This window comes from Panthera tigris, chromosome B4, assembly GCF_018350195.1.
Source record: "Panthera tigris isolate Pti1 chromosome B4, P.tigris_Pti1_mat1.1, whole genome shotgun sequence".
NCBI classification, from domain to species: domain Eukaryota; kingdom Metazoa; phylum Chordata; class Mammalia; order Carnivora; family Felidae; genus Panthera; species Panthera tigris.
In genome coordinates this window covers 13506798-13527026 of record NC_056666.1, presented here as the reverse complement: position 1 = coordinate 13527026, position 20229 = coordinate 13506798, and the positions used below count along the sequence as shown (strand labels likewise).

General features: G+C 41.9%; 1 long non-coding RNA gene across 3 annotated transcripts in view; it reads right to left on the bottom strand.

Annotated features, from left to right (window-relative positions):
• Positions 1-19336, bottom strand: part of LOC122240225 — a 76733-nt gene extending 57397 nt beyond the window's left edge. For 2 of the 3 annotated variants that reach the window (XR_006219638.1, XR_006219637.1), the window contains exon 1: positions 3377-3456. This is a non-coding gene — a long non-coding RNA (uncharacterized LOC122240225). Of the gene's footprint in view, positions 1-3376; positions 3457-19272 lie in introns of those variants that run through there. The other variant, XR_006219639.1, reaches the window with a different exon arrangement.
• Positions 19337-20229: the final 893 nt, after the last annotated feature.

Below are 20229 nucleotides of genomic sequence, written 5' to 3'. Positions count from 1 at the left end.
GTCCTCTTATCTGGGAATTGTTTGCCTTTTTGGCTGATTTGGGTATTTCAGGAGAAACACACCTGAAGCAGCGATGGACAAAAAAGACTAAATGATTAGACCCTGGTATGGAGTGAAGCAATGGCTCTCTCAGAAGGCTCTCATTCTCAGGTCCTTTCCTAGGATTCCAGGAGGTCTGTTTGCAGGAAAGATTGTTCTTATGACTGAACTTCTACCAGGACTCCTCTGACCTGGATGTATAATACTTGAGTCTCTGTAGGGAGAAGTAACTTGGTGTAGTGGAGTTACAAGTTATTGTGAGTTCTTTTGACCATTCAAAATTGTCCAGTAAACATTGGTATCCTCCAACTATTAGAGGCAGGTAGGGGCTATGCCTACCCATTCACAACCTGCTCCGTGATGATATGTTGCAATAAAGAAAGCTTCACATGAATTCTGCCACAGGTACAGATGTTTTTTGCCAAGCAGGCCCCAAAACAGGCATATTCCTTGATCCTGTGAGCTGGAAGAAGTTCCCCAGCTTCTGTTCTTTTACACAGTGGCCCCTTGCACAATTAAAATGATGTGTAGGAACACAGCAATATTCTAATGGCAAAACCAACAAATCTTCTATTCAGAGGGGGTGAAGGTATCCTCTGCTAATCAGAGTCCAGGACCAAAATCAGAGTCCAGGATTTTACCATAAGGGAGTTGGATTTCTGAACTTGCCACATTCTTATACTTCATTTTGCAAAGGCAAAAAGGCTGATCAGTTACATACCTTGAATACCATTCATTTCACAAGTGAAAAATGATTTCCAAAATCTTATCCTAATTGGTGGATCCTCTTGTTCAGACATAGCTAACCTCATTTGAAGTGCTTGGTGTAGCTTAGTCTGAATACAGACCCCTGATTAGAGTCCTTCACATACTGACAACCTCTGAGCATCAACTCCGAGACTCTGTTTGCTCTCAAGAAAGAACAAGGAAAAATGTGCCCAAATTTGGCCTTTGGACATTTTGGGGTGTGAATGGGATGCTTAGTGCTGCTGTCACCATCTTGTGAGAGGAGAGAACAAACCTATGAATAAAAGCAAGTAATCTAGAGATGGCAGAGCAGGAAGGCAAGAAAGCATCTGGGTTGTTGAGGATGCCATGGAGCTACTTCAAGTGCAACTAACTGTCCTTATGGGATAGATATTCAAAGTGTTTATGCGGAGGTTATGTTTTTTAAATTTATTATTTATTTTGAGAGAGAGAGTGAGCGAGCAAGAGCGCAAGCAGGGGAGAGGCATAGAGAGAGTGAGAAAGAGAATCCCAAGCAGGGTCCAACTGTCAGCACAGAGCCCGACCTGAGGCTCGATCTAATGAACGTGAGATCATGACCCAAGTTGAAATCAAGAGTCGGAGGCTTAACCGACTGAGACACCGAGGCTCCTCTATGCTGAGGTTATTTTAAAACAATCACTGTTTCGACAAGGACGGTCAGACCCACCTGTCCCTGGGAAATCTCCAGGTGGACCGACAGCCATTTCAAATTCAACGTGTGCAGAAATGAACTATCTTTCCCCCTAAACCTCCTCTACTGAATCGCTTAGGATGCTTTTAGCTGCAAGAGACAGAAAACCCTACTTAAATTTAGACAATATGGAAATGTATTCTTTCACTTAAAAACAAGCTCTGAGGTAGGGTGACTTTAGTGTTGACTGATTCAGCAGTTCAGTTCAATGAAGCCATCGACCACCTAGATTCTTCCATCTCTCTGCTCAGCCACCCGTAACATGGGCTTCACCCTACAAGTGGTTCCATTTGTGGTTATGAAATGACTGCCAGTAGCAGCCGGGCCATGTGCTTTCTCCCTCCCGCCCCACCACACACTTTGGACATGTCCTGCTCATTCTGCTCCTGTTCTGTCCCCCATTTCTGACACCATCCTCAACACCAGTTCCCAGTTGGTGCCCTATCCTGTCCTCTACTGGCACTTGGTGCTTACCTCACTTATGTGAGCACTTATTAAACTGCCCCATGTTTATGTGTCTGACTCTTATTGTGAAGAGCTTGAAGGGAAGGGGCTATATCTTTTTTTTTCTTTATAATGGGTGGCATCTAAAACTGTACTGGCACATAGAAGGCACTTAACAAATGTTTATTAAATAAAGGGTGAATCAATAAAATAAAAATTAGGGGAGAGGCTTATGAGCCTTCATATATTTTTACCATGGGTATTTTATTTTGTACTGCCAATATATTTGTGGTCTATCTATTATTTTAGAAATTGATGGAAATAATTTAAGACTACACTAGGGAGAAGGGTTCAAGATATTTCCCCTTGAAGAACGAGCTGTTTATTACTCAGGTTTGAGATAAGAGACCCAGAAAAATTTATTCTGAAGTGAACTTGGCCAGAGGAAGTTTCCTTTCAACTGTCCTTGTAGTCCATTTTTTGAACCTCTCAGTGAATCTCCCACGTGGCAAAGCATTAGCCATTTCATGCTTCTGTTTTCCTATTTGCAAAATGAGGATGAGAGCTTTTATGATTCTAGTACTAGATTAGAAAGAATGACTATATAGAACTTCAAGCATTACAGGAAAAAAATATAGGATATTAATAATATAAATAATGATGCCATTAAAATGGGAGGAGAACAAAGGGATGCATTTACCTCCTACTCTGTGTAACTTTAATAGCATGTGGAGAAGTGTATGGATAATACTGTTCACATTAATAAGACACCAAGCTGCACTGAAGACACTGCTAAGAATGGCTTAATTTTTCCCCCCTAGTTCTGGCTTTACAATGCTTTTGGCTAAAAAAAAAAATTTTTTTTTTTTCTGTTGAATTGCAGAGAACCCAATATCTAAAAGACCTTTTTAGTTAATCTGGTTTAAGTATCAAGCACATGATTTCCTACTTAATGGGTCACTTTCTAAATCCAAGATAAAAGCTCATGATTTACATGTTATTGTTAAGCTAGAGAGTGTTAAAGAAGAAAAAAAGTAATTCGATTTAATGGGGAAAAATAATTTCAAATAAAATGTTCAGTAGGTTATTTCTTTTGTGCTTTCAGTAATCGGTGTGACATCTAACTCTGAAGCCTTCAAGTCTTTATTCAGTCCTCAGTTCAACAGCCCTTAATGGGCGCTGGACACGTGCTGGGTTCAGGGCTGGGCATGCCATGAAGACCCAAGCATTAGGCTTGCCTTTGAGTTGCTTGCCATTAGGACAGGACTCAGGCAAATTGACAGCTGCATTATGAGGTGATAAATGCCAAAATGGCATTAATATTTCTATGGCTTACTGTTAAAATAATTTATACAATTATACATATTTTTCTTTCCCATCCAATGAAATTTTCATAAACCTTAATTTGATCATATATCAGCTTCTCATACTCACAGTCTCATATTTTTCCCATTTTGTTCTCTCCTAACGTCCTGTTTCCACACTCTCCTTGATCATTCCTTTCTCTTTTTCTCTTGACTCATAATTATGTTTCAGCATTTCTGCTGTCACAGAGAATCTCTATCTCCAAGGTCATTCATTCATTCATTCATTCACCTTTGTTGTGTCAGGGACTCTGTCAGTTCTGGGGGGAAAGCCCTTCTTTTAAGGGCTTGCTGTCCAGCTGATAGAGCAGAGGTGCCACAATAGAAATCTATTTCTGAGCACTAAGAAGGGAGTCAGTGAATCAATGCTACACAAGAGCAGGGTCTCAAAACTGAGAAGGTGTTCACTAGGTGAAAAAGACACAGGCATTTTCAGCAGCAGGTGACCAAGAACCTGACTCTGATTGGCTTAAATGGAAGGAGATGTCTTATCTCACAGAACTAGAAGTCCAGAGGTCAGCTGCCTTCATAGTTGCTGAAAGAAGCGAAGGGGCAGAATTGTGAAAAGACATGTGCTCTGTACAGTGTATCAGGGTACTCTGATAGCACAGGCAGGCTCTCAAGCAGACCCCCTCTTGCAGTCTCAGCCCATTTAGCACCCTGGGGCATATAAACCTATCTCAAAACATATGGCTAGATTTTTTTCAATGAAATTTTATTAAGAAATTAAGGGAGGGGTGCTTGGGTGGCTCAGTCGGTTAAGCGTCCGACTTTGGCTCAGGTCATGATCTCACAGTTCGAGCTCAGAGCTTGGAGCCTGCATTGGGTTCTCTGTCTCCCTCTCTCTCTCTGGTCCTACCCCACTTGCAGTCTCTCTCTCTCTCTCTCAAAAATAAACAAACATTAAAAAAAAGAAGTTAAGGGAAATGAAACAAATACAGACAGTGTTGAATGTTCGGAGAGCTTAGATTTTCTTTTTTAATCCATTTGCTGGCACTATTTGTATGTTTTTCTTCAACTAACCTGAGAATGCATGTCAGTAGCTCCAGCAGCCCAGCACAGACTTTTAACTTTAGATGAAAGTTTTTGCATTGCTCACTTCTTCAGCGACCAGCCGGCTAGCATGTCCTGCAGATGGGGACCCCATGCCCAGCACCCAGGGCATGCTGTTCATCACTCCACTCCTCTCCCTTGCAGACATTCTTAGAGAGGCACCACCACTAGCCTATCTCCCAAATGCCTGATCAGCTTCAGGCCTTTGAAACAAGCTATTCTTGTCCCAGGCTAGTTTTAAAATGTGTATTTGCTTAAGATAATCACTAGCTGGTTGTTCTGGTGAATTCTTCACTATAGAAAGAGTTTCTGTACATTTCACGTTTTTGTGTGGTACCATCTCTCTTGCTTGACCATCTGAATTATATTAATTTCCTCCAAAGGCCAAAGGTGAAATCCTTCTTCTTGAGTTCCAGAGGCTCCTTGTTGAATGACATAATAGGTTATTTATTCCTGAGGGATCTTCCAGTGTGGCTCATTTTCAGGACACAGATGGTTGACAAGTCCCAAACTAAGGTTGACCAGCTCTCCCAAGCATAGCATTAGCATTGTCACCATTGTATTTTTTTTTTAATTTTTTAAAATGTTTTTTTCAATATATGAAATTTATTGTCAAATTGGTTTCCATACAACACCCAGTGCTAATCCCAAAAGGTGCCCTCCTCAATACCCATCACCCACCCTCCCTTCCCTCCCACCCCCATCAACCCTCAGTTTGTTCTCAGTTTTTAAGAGTCTCTTATGCTTTGGCTCTCTCTCCCACCCTAACCTCTTTTTTTTCTTTTTTTTCCTTCCCCTCCCCCATGGGTTTCTGTTAAGTTTCTCAGGATCCACATAAGATCCATACCATAAAACATATGGTATCTGTCTTTCTCTATATGGCTTATTTCACTTAGCATAACACTCTCCAGTTCCATCCACGTTGCTACAAAGGGCCATATTTCATTCTTTCTCATTGCCACGTAGTACTCCATTGTGTATATAAACCACAATTTCTTTATCCATTCATCAGTTGATGGACATTTAGGTTCCTTCCATAATTTGGCTATTGTTGAGACTGCTGCTATAAACATCGGGGTACAAGTGCCTCTATGCATCAGTACTCCTGTATCCCTTGGGTAAATTCCTAGCAGTGCTATTGCTGGGTCATAGGGTAGGTCTATTTTTAATTTTTTGAGGAACCTCCACATGGTTTTCCAGAGTGGCTGCACCAATTTGCATTCCCACCAACAGTGCAAGAGGGTTCCTGTTTCTCCACATCCTCTCCAGCATCTATAGTCTCCTGATTTGTTCATTTTGGCCACTCTGACTGGCGTGAGGTGATATCTGAGTGTGGTTTTGATTTGTATTTCCCTGATGAGGAAGGACGTTGAGCATCTTTTCAGTCACCACTGTATTTTCCAACTGCTCTACACAGACAGTTCCCAAACCAGACATAATTCCCATCCATTCATTCCTTTTTCCAGCAAATAGTTAAGAACATAAAATGTGATCAGGCACTGGCCTAGGAGTTGGAAATCTATCCAGTTGTGAAGAAACACCCTTGTGGAGCTTCTGGTCTACTGAGGAAGGCAGGCAATAAATAAGATAAATTAGCAACTTAAGGAAAGGATATAAAATGTTGAAGTAAGAGGGTGAAGAGATTTTGAGGAGAGTGGCCATAAATTCTCTCTCTCTTACTTTGGGTTGATGGCTGTCTTATTCCCTTTGGGCAGCTATAACAAAATGGCACAGACTGGGTGACTTAACAAACAACAGAAGTTTATTGCTCACAGTTCTGGAAGCTGCAAGTCCATGATCAGGGTGCCAGCATGGTTTGGTGAGGGCCTGCTTCCCACCCACAGACTTCTTGCTGTGTCTTCACAAGGGGCAAGAGAGCTCTCTGGAGTCTTCTTTATAAGGGCATTACTACCATTCATAAAGGTTCCACTCTCACGGCCTAATCACCTTTCAAAGGCCCCACCTCCAAATACTGCTACATGGGGGGTTAGGTCTCAACATGTGCACTTTAGGGGTTGGGGGGCACACAAACATTATACCCATTTTACGGCTGCTGCCATTCTTACTGTTCATGCTCTTGTTTAACTGATAGTTTGATCCCATTCTCTGTCCCAGCTGTTTTCAACCCTACTTGCATCCAGAATCACTTGGGAAATTTTAAAAAGTTACTAATACTAATGTTGATACTCTGAGAAACCTGAATTTAATTGATCAGAGCTGGGAATATTGCATCGGTAGTTAAAAAGCTCTCTCCAGCAATTCTAATGTGCAGCTGCTCTACCTCATAGAGACCAAAGAATTTGTGAAAGCCAGAATCTAAGAACTGGCTGATAGCATTTCTGTGAAATAAGCAATGAAAACAAAAACAAAAACAAAAACAAAAACAAAAACAACCAATCAACATCCTGCAATTTCTTCTTTATGTTCTTGCACCCTCAATGTTCTAAGATCCTTAAGGTAGACAATGCTCATTACCAGGTGTGAAGGAGTCTTGGTAGTTTCTCTGTAAAGTGAATGGCAGAACAAAGTAAGAAGGGGAAAGGAAGTTTCTGTGATGTGTTAAGTGCTTTAAAATGACTATTACACACTCAGTAAGTCATGCCTTGTCAAATCATCTTTGAAATGTAAAACAAAAGTTGCCTTATCTGCACTTTATGTAGATGTATTTTTCACTCCTACTCTGCAAATAGAATCAATGGCATCCTTCAAATATTAGGCTCAACAGCACAGTTATATATTAGGCAACAGACTGGAAATCTTTCAAAACTTACCTTCAAGTTCCACAACTTGCCTCTAAGAAAGGAACCAAAAATTAACAACTCAGGAAACAACAGATGTTGGTGAGGATGTAGAGAAAGGGGAACACTTTTGCACTGCTGGTGAATGCAAACTGGTGCAGCCACTCTGGAGAACAGTATGGAGGTTCCTCAAAAAATAAAAAATAGAGCTACCTTACAACTCAACAATTGCACTACTAGGTATTTATCGAAAGGACACAAAAATGCTGATTTGAAGGGGCACATACATCCTGATGTATAGTAGTGCTATCAACAATAGCCAAATTATGCAAAGAGCCTAAATGCACTTCAACTGATGAATGGATAAAGAAGATGTGGTACACACACATATACACACACACACACACACACACTGGAATATTACTTGGTGTTCAAAAAGAATGAAATCTTGCCGTTTGCAGCAACATGTAGGGAGCTAGAATGTATCATGCTAAGTGAAATCAGTCAGAGAAAGACAAATACCATATGATTTCACTCATATGTGGAATTTAAGAAACAAAACAGATGAACATAGGGGAAGGGAAGGAAAAATAAGATAAAAACAGAGAGGGAGGCAAACCATAAGAGACTCTTAAATACAGAGAACAAACTGAGGGTTGCTGGAGGGGAGGTGGGGGGGAGGGGCTAAATGGGTGATGGGCATTAAGGAGGGCACTTGTTGGGATGAGCACTGGGTGTCTTATGGAAGTGATGAATCATTGGGCTCTACTTCTGAAACCATTATCACACTCTATGTTAACTAACTTGGATTTAAATAAAATTTAAAAAAAAGAAAAAAGGAGCCAGAGATGACAGAGCAGAAAAACAGAAAGAATCTGGGGCCCCAGGTATTATTGAACCATCCCTATGACAGCTGTGCCTTTGGAGCTCATATATTCCATTTTCCATCCCAAGGATTCTCTCTCAATTTATTGATTGATATTCATCAGGGCAATTTTGGATTTGCCCTATCTCGCTTATTGAATAGTATATAAGTCAGGGTTGTCCAGAGAAACAAACCAACAGGGTGTGTGTGTGTGTGTGTGTGTGTGTGTGTGTGTGCGCATGCGCGTGTGCATGTGTGTTGTATTTATATACTTACATCTATTTCAGTATCTATCCATTTATCTATGTATTTTATCAATCTATGTATCTCTCATATATCCATCAATCATCTATGTATCTACTTTCTATCATTTATCTATTTACTTTCTGTACATCTATCATCTGTCTATCTATTTGTTTATCTATGTAGACAGATTTTAAGGCATTGGCTCAGAAAGCTGTGGGGACCTACAAATTTGAATCCACAGGCCAGGCCAGCAGGCTAACTCAGGCAGGACATGCTGCAGGCTTGAGGCAGAATGCCTTTTTCTTTGGGAAATCTCAGTGTTTGCTCTTAAGGCTTTTAAATGATTGGATGAGGCCTACTCACCCTACCAAAGGTAATATTCTTTACTTAAAGTCAGAGATTGTAGATGTTAAGGGAATCTACAAAATACCTATGCAGAAACACCTGGATTAGTGTTTGATTAAATGTGTGGGGGCCATATCCTAATCAAGCTGACACATAAGATACCACAAAAAGTTTGATAAAGAGAAAAAAATCAGATTTTGGAGTCTGAAGACCTGGTCTCTAGTCCAAATTCACCCATCAACTTGCTCAATGGGTCTTGAGCACATCTCACAAACTTTCAGAGCCTGATTTTGCTCTTCTGGAAATTTGAGGGTAGGGCATAGACGGGAGTTTCTAAGGCAGTGATGTCCCATTTGTCTCTAAAACTCTCAGAGCCTTTCAAGCTTACTCAGTATCCTGAAAGTTTCCCCCACTGTCATCTTAAAAGTACACCTGCTCTTGGGCTACAGATTTTGTGCTAGTTACCACTAGGAATTTGTAGTGGGTGAAAAGCTGTTCTCCAGGGAGGAATGGATGGAATGCTTCCTAGAGAAAGCAGGAGTTGATTGGATGGATGTCCATTGAGGATGATGCTGTAGCAGTGTGACTACAGAACTTCTGTTTTGGGAATCTCCGAGTTCTTTTTATTCCATTGTTGGTAACTTTACTCTCCTAGAGTCAACAGTGGGCCTTTTACCTAGTTTCACCTGTTCTTGCTCAAAAGTGATTTCTCTAGGACCGCTGAATCATTTTAAGCTTAATTTAGACCATGGTTGGAAGGACCTTGGAAGTGACAAGTCGCCAAACCTATATATATTTGCTGACTTGGTTCAAATGGTCAGTTCCTAAGTTTTTGTTCCTCTAAAATATGCTTTCCCCTGACAGGGAAAATGTTGGCAGATCAATTAAACTGTCATAAAACAGCTCTTAACTCAAGCCCTGGGCCTGGCAAGCAAAGATTACCTCAGGCCTGTTTACTCACTACCTTGTGTCCTTAAATTTAATGCAACCTTTGGTGTTGAGAAATATTTTTCATTTTTTTTTCCAGATCTGCATTTCATCTTTGACTGAATAACCTTAAAAGGAAAGAAGTTCATAATTTTCAGTATATAGTGGATTTCTTCCTAAAATTACCCACATGGTTGCCAACACACAGATATGCTGTTATCTGGGATGGTGCATTTGTGTCTTAGTGGAAGAAACCCCCAACTCAAATGATTAAAGAAAAGTACAGCTTTTATCACTGAACAGTCTGGAGTCAGGGCAGGCTTTGCAATGGCTGATACGGTAGCTCAAAGTGCATGAAGGATCAGCTCTTTGCATGTTGCCTCTCTGCTTTTCACAATGTCACTTGGTTTTAAAGGCTGGCTCCCCATAGTCACCACATGGCTGCCCGGGCTTCAGGCTTTCCCATCCTCATTTAGCTGGAGGAGAAAGGCAGGGAACAGGAGTATTTCTTTTCCACCATAAAACAAGTCTTGGGAGTTTTATTACCCTGATGTCCAAGGAAGGAGATGGAACTACTCTGCTTGGCTTGACAAACTAAGTCCTACTTCTGGGCTGGATGTGAGGCCATCCTACTCAACAGCATGTTGCTGCTCATTAGCAGAGGGGCACAATGAATTCAAGGGAGGCTCAATGTCTCAGACACATATTTTTCAGAAATTATTTGGATTCACTTTTCCTTTAAAAAATATGAAAAAAATTTGTTAGTTGAATTCAAGGTAATTTTTTTTTAGTCTTTACATACCTTACATTTTATATGGGGGAGGAAGACGTTGGACATTTGGAAAGTGGCTCACAAAATACATTCTTTGGTTATCAAAATGGAAAAGTTGAAGAGTATATGTGAAGTAAAAAACTGGAATAAACTGAAAAGTCAGTCATTTAAATATTTATCCTCACCCCTTCATTCCATTCCTTTCTTCTCATTTCTTCCATCCATCCACACACAGGAAATTTAACAAGAGTGTGGGGAAAACTTAAACAGCATTCTATTTTACCATTAAGTATTGGATAATTACGGTGGCTCTCTACGGTAAATGTAAAAGTTCCTTCTATATGCTGTGAATCTTGGCCAAGCATCAAGTCTGAGGAAGACCTGCCCACAGTTAAGGTGTGGGCATCAGGAGGGAGAAGTTACTTTGTAATGGAATCCCATGTTTCCAGTATAATAGGGATTTAAACTCCTATTCCTAACTTATAGTTTCTGCCACCATCCTCATTAGGGGCAAATAGTAGAGCTTGATTTGTTAGGAAAGGGGTAATCATAAAAACTCTACATGCGTGTTCAGTGGGCACGTGTGTTTGTGTGTGTCTGTGTGTGCGTGCACATGAATGGACATCTATTACCACTCTTTTCATTGCTACTCTTTTGATAATGTCATAAGTAGCTTTTGAACTAGAAACTAAAGAGTCAGATTTGTAATTTGGGAGCACTTGTATTTTATTAAAATTATACTTGGGCTGATAAAAATTGCTTGTTCTTAAAATTTTCTTTTATATAATATTCTGTTTTAATGGCTAAGTTTGCATTGGCCTTATCCATCCCATCTTAGAATCGTCAACAGGTACTGTCACACACAAGGGGGTCTCCAAACACATAAGATTATAAAATGCGGCACAAGTCTAGTTCCATTGGAATTGGATGTTTATCTCCTATGTCATACTCATATTAGCAACAACCACGGTTTACTAGAAGCTATATGTCTTTGCGTCTGGCCTTGTCCCTTGAGAGGAAGTAAAACTCTTTGTCTAGACTTTTTGCAGGTAGAATGGAAGAGGGAAACATTGGAGTGTAAAGCTGGGTCTATTCCAGGTACTCTGTTCCTTCCAGGGACATGGGCCAGGGTGGTTCAGAGGGCCACCTTTGAAGAGATGAGTGAGGAGCAAAAGGAAAGAAACTCTGACGTCATGGAGATTTCATGGGCAATAAGTTCAGTCCCTTTTTCCAGGCATCACTTTCCAGGCTGCAGCAAAAACAGGAAGGAAGGATGCCCTCTCAGACCAGAGTGAATGGGCCTGTGTCTGCAGGAGTCAACTGCATTAGCAGATGGGATATCGGGAAACCTGTAGCCTGGGAATGACATCAACCTGAAATGGAAAAATCCACTGTGGCCCTGTAAATATTAAAATAGGGAGACTGGTGGGTATTTAAAAAAACATTTGGAGCTCAGAGCAAGAGATGTTGTGGATTAAATCTCTCTTCTAATTCCTTTCATTATTTTTGTAAGCTCTTTCTCTTCCCAGCCACTGGGAAAAGCTTTCTGGTCTTATTCACAAGTCTTTACCTTGTTTGGAGGTGGAGGTAGGGGCACAGGGCAGGTAGACTTCAGTCTATGTTATAATCTTCTCTCAAGAACCTGGTATTTCTTAAAAAAAATTTTTTTTCAATGTTTATTTGAGAGACAGAGACAGCATGAGCAGGGGAGGGGCAGAGAGAGAGGGAGACACAGAATCTGAAGCAGGCTCCAGGCTCTGACTCCAACACAGAGCCCAATGCGGGGCTCAAACCCACGAACCGTGAGATCATGACCTGAGCCGAAGTCAGATGCTTCACCAACTGAGCCACCCAGGTGCCCCAAGAACCTGGCATTTCTTTGCCCACTTGTCCCTGAAGCTCTCAGAGCCACAGACCAGGGCAGAGGGACACCCAGGGACAACTCTGGGGGTATCTGGGATGGTCTAGGGAAATACTAATGTTCTAGGACTTTCCAGTTTTTCAAAGGGTTAGCATATCAGGTCACTCCACTCGACTTGCTTCCCTTAAGAATGCTGATGCATAGGGGCACTTGTACCCCAATTTTTATAGCAGCACTTTCAACAATAGCCAAATTATGGAACTAAATGTCCATCAACTGATGAATGGATAAAGAAGTTGTGGTTTATATATACAATGGAATACTACTTGGCAATGAGAAAGAATGAAATATGGCCTTTGGTAGGAACGTAGATGGAACTGTAGAGTGTTATGCTAAGTGAAATAAGTCATACAGAGAAAGGCAGATAACGTATGTTTTCACTCTTATGTGGATCCTGAGAAACTTAACAGAAGACCATGGGGGAGGGGAAGGGGAAAAAAGTTAGAGTGGGAGGGAGGCAAACCATGAGAGACTCTTAAAAACTGAGAATAAACTGAAGGCTGATGGGGGGGGTGGAAGGGAGAGGAAAGTGGGTGATGGGCATTGAGGAGGGCACCTGTTGGGATGAGCACTGGGTGTTGTATGGAAACCGATTTGACAATAAATTTCATATTAAAAAAAAAAAAAGAACACTGCTCTATGCTTAATATCCCAGCCTTGTTCGGACTTCCTTTTCCCTGGTGGTTTCCCAGCCTTGATTGGTAAGCTCAAAAAGAGATGCAGAAGACAAGCTATCATAGCACGCTTTGCTCCTTGCAGGACAAGGGCCATGTATCAGAAATTATAGAAAAACTGAATAGTTTCCCTAAATGTCCTCTAGTTTTAACAGCAAAGAGAGTTTCCTTAAAAATCCACATTTATGGGTTTGCTTTGGAACATTCTCCTGGGAAGACTTGGGGGTGGGGGAGTCTTTGTGTTTAGATTTAACCTTCCCCCAGAGATCATAATAAGGAAGGAAGGGAGCAGATGTGCACATCCCATCTGCCCAGCTGAGGTCAGTCATCTTCCTCCTTCTCATTACCTAGCGGATGTCCAACGGCACAGAGCTGGTCCCTTAACAGATGTGCTGACACAGAAATAATGCCTTAGACAGATCTGCTCCTAATATTTGCAGGACTTGAGCAAGAGTTACAAAGAGCCTGAGACCAAGTTCCCTCTTTGTGCCACCCCTGATTCTGTGTTGTACCTTGAGGGGCCACTAGCACATGCGTTTGTACTCCTCAGCCTGCAGGTCCTACTGCTGTCCCATCCTGCCCCAAAGCAGGTCCTACTACTCTCCCATCCTGCCTCTTCCTGACTAGAAGTGCACATACCTGCCCTGTGGTCCTTCAGTAGTATAGGCCTATGGAAGAAGGCTCCACCTAGGATGGCCTATTCAGGGAATTCTTGGGTCCCAAGAACCTGCATCATGATCTAGAAGGGGAGAGGTGCTGAATGGGTACATCTCCTGGCCTAGGACTCCTTGAGTGGAATTCTCCAGAGCAAAGTGTTGCAGGCAGAAGCCCTGATGCCTGGGTCTAAGGGCTAGATTCAGGGTCCTATGAATTCAATGATTCCTCCCATAACACATTCAGTTTCATGATATCTGTGGGATAGTATCAGCAAAAGTCATAAGCTGTGTTTGTACTTTTCATAGACTTGAATGTTGTCACCTGTGATAGCTTTACAGTGCTTGCAAAGTGCTTTTTCAGGGAATTCTATTTTTTGTAATGTCTTTCCATTATGATACAGTTTCCATGGTTTCCTCTGTTGGTTCACAAGCTTGGGAGTTCCCCAAGTGAAATCCAATGGGGACACTGGTCCCCATACATGGAGGGCGAGGAGAGACCAAAGAAAGAGGCAGACCATTCCAGATTGGTAGTTGGCCATTTTAATAAGCAAAGGAACTTAAATATGTGGTTTGTCTTGATAGCTGCAAGAAGAATAGATCTCCCCACCCAGGAGCCAGACTCTTCAGAGTTTATATAAAGGCCTTAGTGGGGTTCAGCCACATATACATTCTAGATGGTGCCAAAACACATTACTGTCAAGTAATGCATCCTTGAAGTGGCTCCTAGTGCAGCAACAGTGGGCAGAATGTACATTCCAAGGGAAGGGATAGGGTGAGAAGCCTCCAATTACCCAGGTCCAGCTCTTGGGTCAATTGGTGGTCATTCCTCTTGATGATCTCCTCCAGCATCTCAGACGACCTATATCCCAAGATGTGGCTCAGGCCACAGTCAGTAGTTGTCTGGGGAAGATGTATTTAGAAGACATTTGTGAATGAAACCCATTCACTTCCATAAGAAAGGTCTTGGAGATGCTACCAATGGATTTTCAGACTGGTCTTGTCTCCAAATTATTCTCCTGGCCCCAGGGTTTTTTCCTAGGTAGTACTCCTTATTTGAGCTGTTGACTCTCATCTTTCCGAGTTCTCAAGTGCCTGGGCTCTTCAAGATGATCACTAAGATACCTCCTCCGTGATTGGCTTCCATGATGGGATTAGACCTTTCTTTTTTCAGGTTGTCCTCTTCCCTAGCTTAGATTTCATTCCCTCAAGGTCTACTATTGTGGATGTGTCAGTGGCTGTTAATGATTCCTCCCGTAACACATTTGCATTGTTATAAGTAGCTTTGGAGCTATGCATTATCTCAAAGACATTATTGCTGCTGATTTTAGGCATTGCAGTGCAACAGTAGAGTGTGTATTATTGGAGAGGGTGGGCCCTTGATGTCTCTGCTCCCTGTGATGGCAGAGCCCCATGTTGATAAATGCTCCAGATAGAGTAATACTGGTATATTGCAACTACTGTCTTTCTAACTCATTTCACATCTCTGTATAGACGTCACTAAGACTAAGATGTGAACTTGGTTATACCTCAGCTCTAATAAGGCCACTGCATTATTCATTTGGCCAGGGAGTAAGGGTGCTGGTACTAGGGAAAATTATTATATGATGGAGTATGTTTTTTACTTAGCAGATGAACTCACAGTGTAGTTTTGATCTACCTAGTGGATTTTAACCAGGAAGAAGGAATGAGGCACTAGTATTGAAGGCACTAGTGTATGAAGCCAGGTTGACTGAGTAGGGAAGAGGGGGTGTCAGGGGAATGTCAAAACACGAGGATCTTACTGAGGTGTGCTGAGCAAACAATGCACTAGGTCATGTGAGCACGGAAATACTTCACTTACCAGCCACCCCTTGGAGTGTCACTCAGTTCCAAGTCCTCAGACAAACTGGCTTCCAAAGGGCTGGCAGATCACATGGTCTGTCTGGGCTTTTGTTTCTTAATGGCATTGTTCCCTGGCTTACAAACATAGCCACACTACTTCAGCGATTCATCCTTCCCAGAAAGGCTGCCTGGAACCAAATTCCATCTGTCTTGTAGCCGTTTAATAGGTCTCATCTGGTGCTAAACTCTAAGCATGCCACGGAACATGCAGGCTTTGACTCTACAACAAGCATTCAGATTTTTTTCTTTTTTTAAAGAAAAGTTATTCTAGATCCCAAAGGTATAATCAAATCTATTCTTAACCTTGCTTTGAGGAAGGACAGGGGTAAAATCCAGGCCAGCTGCCACTTAAGCAAGCAGGTTATGCAGTCCCACTGGGTACTGCTAGACTTTGATGCCCCTGGAATTTTACTTGGGCCTTCTTTTGTGCTGCATCTTGGTTAAATGTTGTACCTTTGAAACCTTTAGGTACCAGTCAGTGTTTGTAGTTGCAAGCAACAGAAAAAAACTCTGGTTGATTTAAACAAAACTGACCAACGGATAGCTACACGGCCCGGAACAACATCCCAAGCAGTGCTGGAAAACTTGTCCTGGGCAGATAGCTCTACTGCACTGCTAGGGTAGATGCCACTCCTGATTCTGCCAGTTCCGGGCTCTCCATGTGGCTACTCCCACTGCTGCTGTTGTGGCCTTGAAATGCAAATTACGCCTAATGGCCACTGTTTCCAGTTCCATCTATCTGAAGCTGCTAGTTTCCCACTCAAAGTCTTGGGGGAGAAGGTGTCCATCTGATTGCAGGAAGTCAGACCAGAGCCTTTGCCACAGCTACAAGACTTGGAGAGTGAGCTACTGATATCTTCAGCGTCAAGAGTGTGAGGTAGACTCTGACTGCCACTGAGAATCAGAGAAATTCTCTAGACATGGGAGGAAGGTTCAGATACTGGGTGGCAAAAACAGTAACAGATGTCCACTACCCTTTGTCAGATCTTGCCTTGACCTCCCTGTACTTATCCCAGCTTGAAGACATTAATTCATTCAACATACATTTATTAAGCACTTGTTAAGAGGAAGACATTGTGACTGCTTTTGGCATGGGGGTGTAGGGGGGAGGTGGATATGCAGGGAAAAGAGAATGATGTTCTTCTCAAATAGCCCCCAATCTGGTTGGGAAGGTAGGCAAAACAGAAAAAAAAAGGAAGGAACAATAGGTGTTTTGACATAAGTAAGCACTGAGGTACTTAATCAGAGAAGCTGACACATAAATGAAATCTTGAAGAATAAGTGGAAATTGCCAGAGCAAAGGTGGGTGAGGGTGTTTCAGAAAGAAACACTTCGGGGCGCCTGGGTGGCTCGGTCGGTTAAGCGTCCGACATCGGCTCAGGTCACGATCTCACGGACCGTGAGTTCGAGCCCCGCGTCGGCATGTGTGCTGACAGCTCGGAGCCTGGAGCCTGCTTCCGATTCTGTGTCTCCCTCTCTCTCTGCTCCTCCCATGTTCATGCTCTGTCTCTCTGTCTCAAAAATAAATAAACGTTAAAAAAAAAAAAAAAAAAAGAAAGAAACACTTCACTATAGCTGCATATGGCTGCATGGAGGAATCTGGTGGGGAATAGGGGTAGAGTGACAGGTAGAGACAGATCATGAAGGCTTTGCATGCCTTACTGACGAGACTGGATTTTATACTGAAGATCCTAGAGAATTACTAGGGAATTTTAAGGAAAATCATTTTAGGAACATCACTTCATCATGGGAAATTAATTGTTCAGCTAAGGAGATCACTTGGGAAGTTCCTATAGAAACCTAGGGAATAAATAATGATAGATTCAAGAATGATATGATTAAGGAGATGTTTTGGAGACAGAATTGACAGGACTTGGAAACTGATTAAATATGGCATTTACATGAGGAGGAGAAATTATAGATGACTTGTAGCTTAAGGGTTGGACAATTATGGAGAAAGTGATGTTATAGATTTGGGAGGGAGACGATGTGTTTGAATTTGGACATGCTGAATTTGAAGTGCCTCTGAGGCACTAGAGTAGAGACAGCTGGGAGGCAGAGAAACATGTAGAACTGAATTTTAGATGGTAGGTTAAGCCAGAGATAGAGTTTAGAAACCATTATTATCTTGGTCATTGTTGAAGTCATGGAGTGGCTGGATCACTTAGGGAGAAACAGAACAGAGGGAGGAAGGAGGTCTGTGGATACTGCATGGGCTTAAACTATCACCATTTTAAGAGCCAGTGAAGAATGTGAAAGGGGTCAAACTAACAGAGACAGAAAGAAAACCAGAAGAGTACGAAAGCCAGAAGAAGAGATACTTTTTAAAGGGAGGGAGTAGAAAGGTCAAGAGATGGAGAGCTAAAAAGTAACACTTGATTTTGGTAGAAGGACATCATTGGTGACCTTTAAGAGATTTGTTTCAATTAGAGTGGTGGCTGCAAGGACTATGAGTCTAGGAGATAAGGAGGGTTGAACAGTGGAGATGAGAAATGCAGAATATTTTTCTGGAAGTTTGATTACAAAAGAGAAAAAAAGAGAGAGAGAGAAGGAGAACAGGAGCTAAGGAGTCATATAGGATCCAGGGAGGAATTGCTAAAGTTTGGCCATACAACCAATCCAGCATTTTATTACCTGGCCAGATACTGAGCTCTCAATGCATACAACATACTATCACTCTTCACTTACTCTCCCATGATTCAGCCAAGGGAGAAACAACTCATCCAGCACTTAACAAATATTTAGTGAGCACCTACCATATATATATATACATATATATCATATACATATATATATAGCTTTGTTTCTTTTGAGGATCCAAGTGGGCTCCATGCTGACAGCAGTGAGCCCGATGTGGGGCTCAAACTCACAAACTGTGAGATCATGACCTGAGCCAAAGTCGGACGCTCAACTGACTGAGCCACACAGGTGCCCTGAACCTACCATATTCCAGGCACTGCTTTAGGTTCACTAATGAACAAAACAGGCAGTAACTGCTATTTTCATTAAGCTAAGGTTGTCCCAAGGGGAGTATAATAAGTAAGTAAATTATATAGTATGTTAGTGATAAAATGCTAAGGAATAAAAGAAAAAGTAGGCAAGGTAATGTAACTGGGAGTCCCTATTGGGCAACATGCATTTGACATGTTAAATGGTCTGGTCAGAGTAGGCTTCATTGAGAAGTGACATTCATGCAAAACCTTGAAGGTGAGTCAAGTTCAGGAAAACTTAACTGTCACTGGACAGGTAGCAGAAGTCAAAGAATGGATGGAAGGTCATGGTGCCAGTGCTTCTACTGACTCAAAGAAGACCACCATTGAGAAAGGTGTTCATTTTCATTCCTGAATTTCAGTAGCAATGTGTCTTTATTCAACTAATTTGTCTTGGGCAGTGATTTTCATGTCTTTTAAATTTTTTTCCAAGGAAAATTAGGGAAACCTTCTTTTCAAAGGAAATTTTATTTGAAATCCCAATACATAAAACAGACAAAAACAGAGCCACTCTTGGGACCCAAAGCTCCCTTTGTTACGCAATCAAGCTCCCTGGGGAACCATGTCACAACCTTAAAATGCCTCAACCTTAAAATTTGAAGAACTTCTATTCAGGTCAAGCTTCCCCTTGTTGATTAAGCTATGTCTTCACTTGGAGACATCCTGCCTACATTACTCAATCTGTATGGTGTGTGTGTCTTTATATTTTGGACTCAGTTCTTTTTGGGAAGGAAAGAATGAGGGGTTGATGGGCTATTTGACCTATTTCTCTAAAGATGACCATCAGTTTATTAAACCCAAGTCATTACTGAGAAAGAAGAGAGGATCAGTTTGGCTGCCTACAGAGAAAGAGTTCTTAATTACAACCAAGATCAATAACACACTTTATTAGCATTACCTGATGTCAAAATTCACATTGAGCCTGGTCCTGAGATCCAGCTTCTTTTCACTGTCCAAGCTTCTTTGAAGAAAGAGTTAAAACCTTGTTCACAGATGATTATAGAACATTTGTTAAGTCACACAAAATTTATTCAGAAAGTTGGGGAGTTAAGTGTGGAAAGAAGACGAGAGGAAGAATAATATCAACATGTCACATGTGACATCAGAAAAGAACTAACAGTGCTGGAATCTGGGTTTAAAGGAAATAGCGGGTTTTCAGGAATTCTATTTAAAGGGGACTCATGGAATCTGTGTTTGGTGGGCCAGAGGGTGCCCTCTGATTTTTCTGCAGATACAGAGATTCACATCTTTCTCCACCCAGTTTGCTTTCCCTAATAGACTTTTTTGTAGGCTAGTGTGGTGATCAAACTGGATGCTCTCTGCCTGGCCTAAAACATAGAGCTCTTCTCCTCCCTTGTTCCCCCCTCCCCCTGAGGGTGGGGCAGACAATCCCAGCTTGCAGCTCACTGGCCTTCCACTTCCAGATCAGGGCCTGGCTGGAGGCATCACTACTCTGTCACTCCAAGCTGCCCTCACTTCTTGGTATCTGGTTTTTGCCCTGCTCCCTGGGCCTGACTGTCGTGGCAATCTCTTCAATACTTCAGCTCCCACCTTGCTCTTTCCATTCTCCGTTATCTAGTCCAGAGTCCCACCCCTGACTTGGCACCCTAATTCCGGCTGGCATATTGTCTAATCACCAAAGCCATGGGGAGCCCCACCATAGTGCTGCCTTATTGTTGGGAAATCCTCACACCCCATGCTAACTGCTGTTGTGGCTCCAACAAGTCTTGTCATAGTCTTCTCATGTCACTTCCTGGCCACTAAGCTAGGTTTTATCTCAAAACCCTATCAGAACTTTTTAAAATCGCAAGTGACAGAAAACTAACCTAAGCTTGCTTAAGCTAAAAAGGAGATT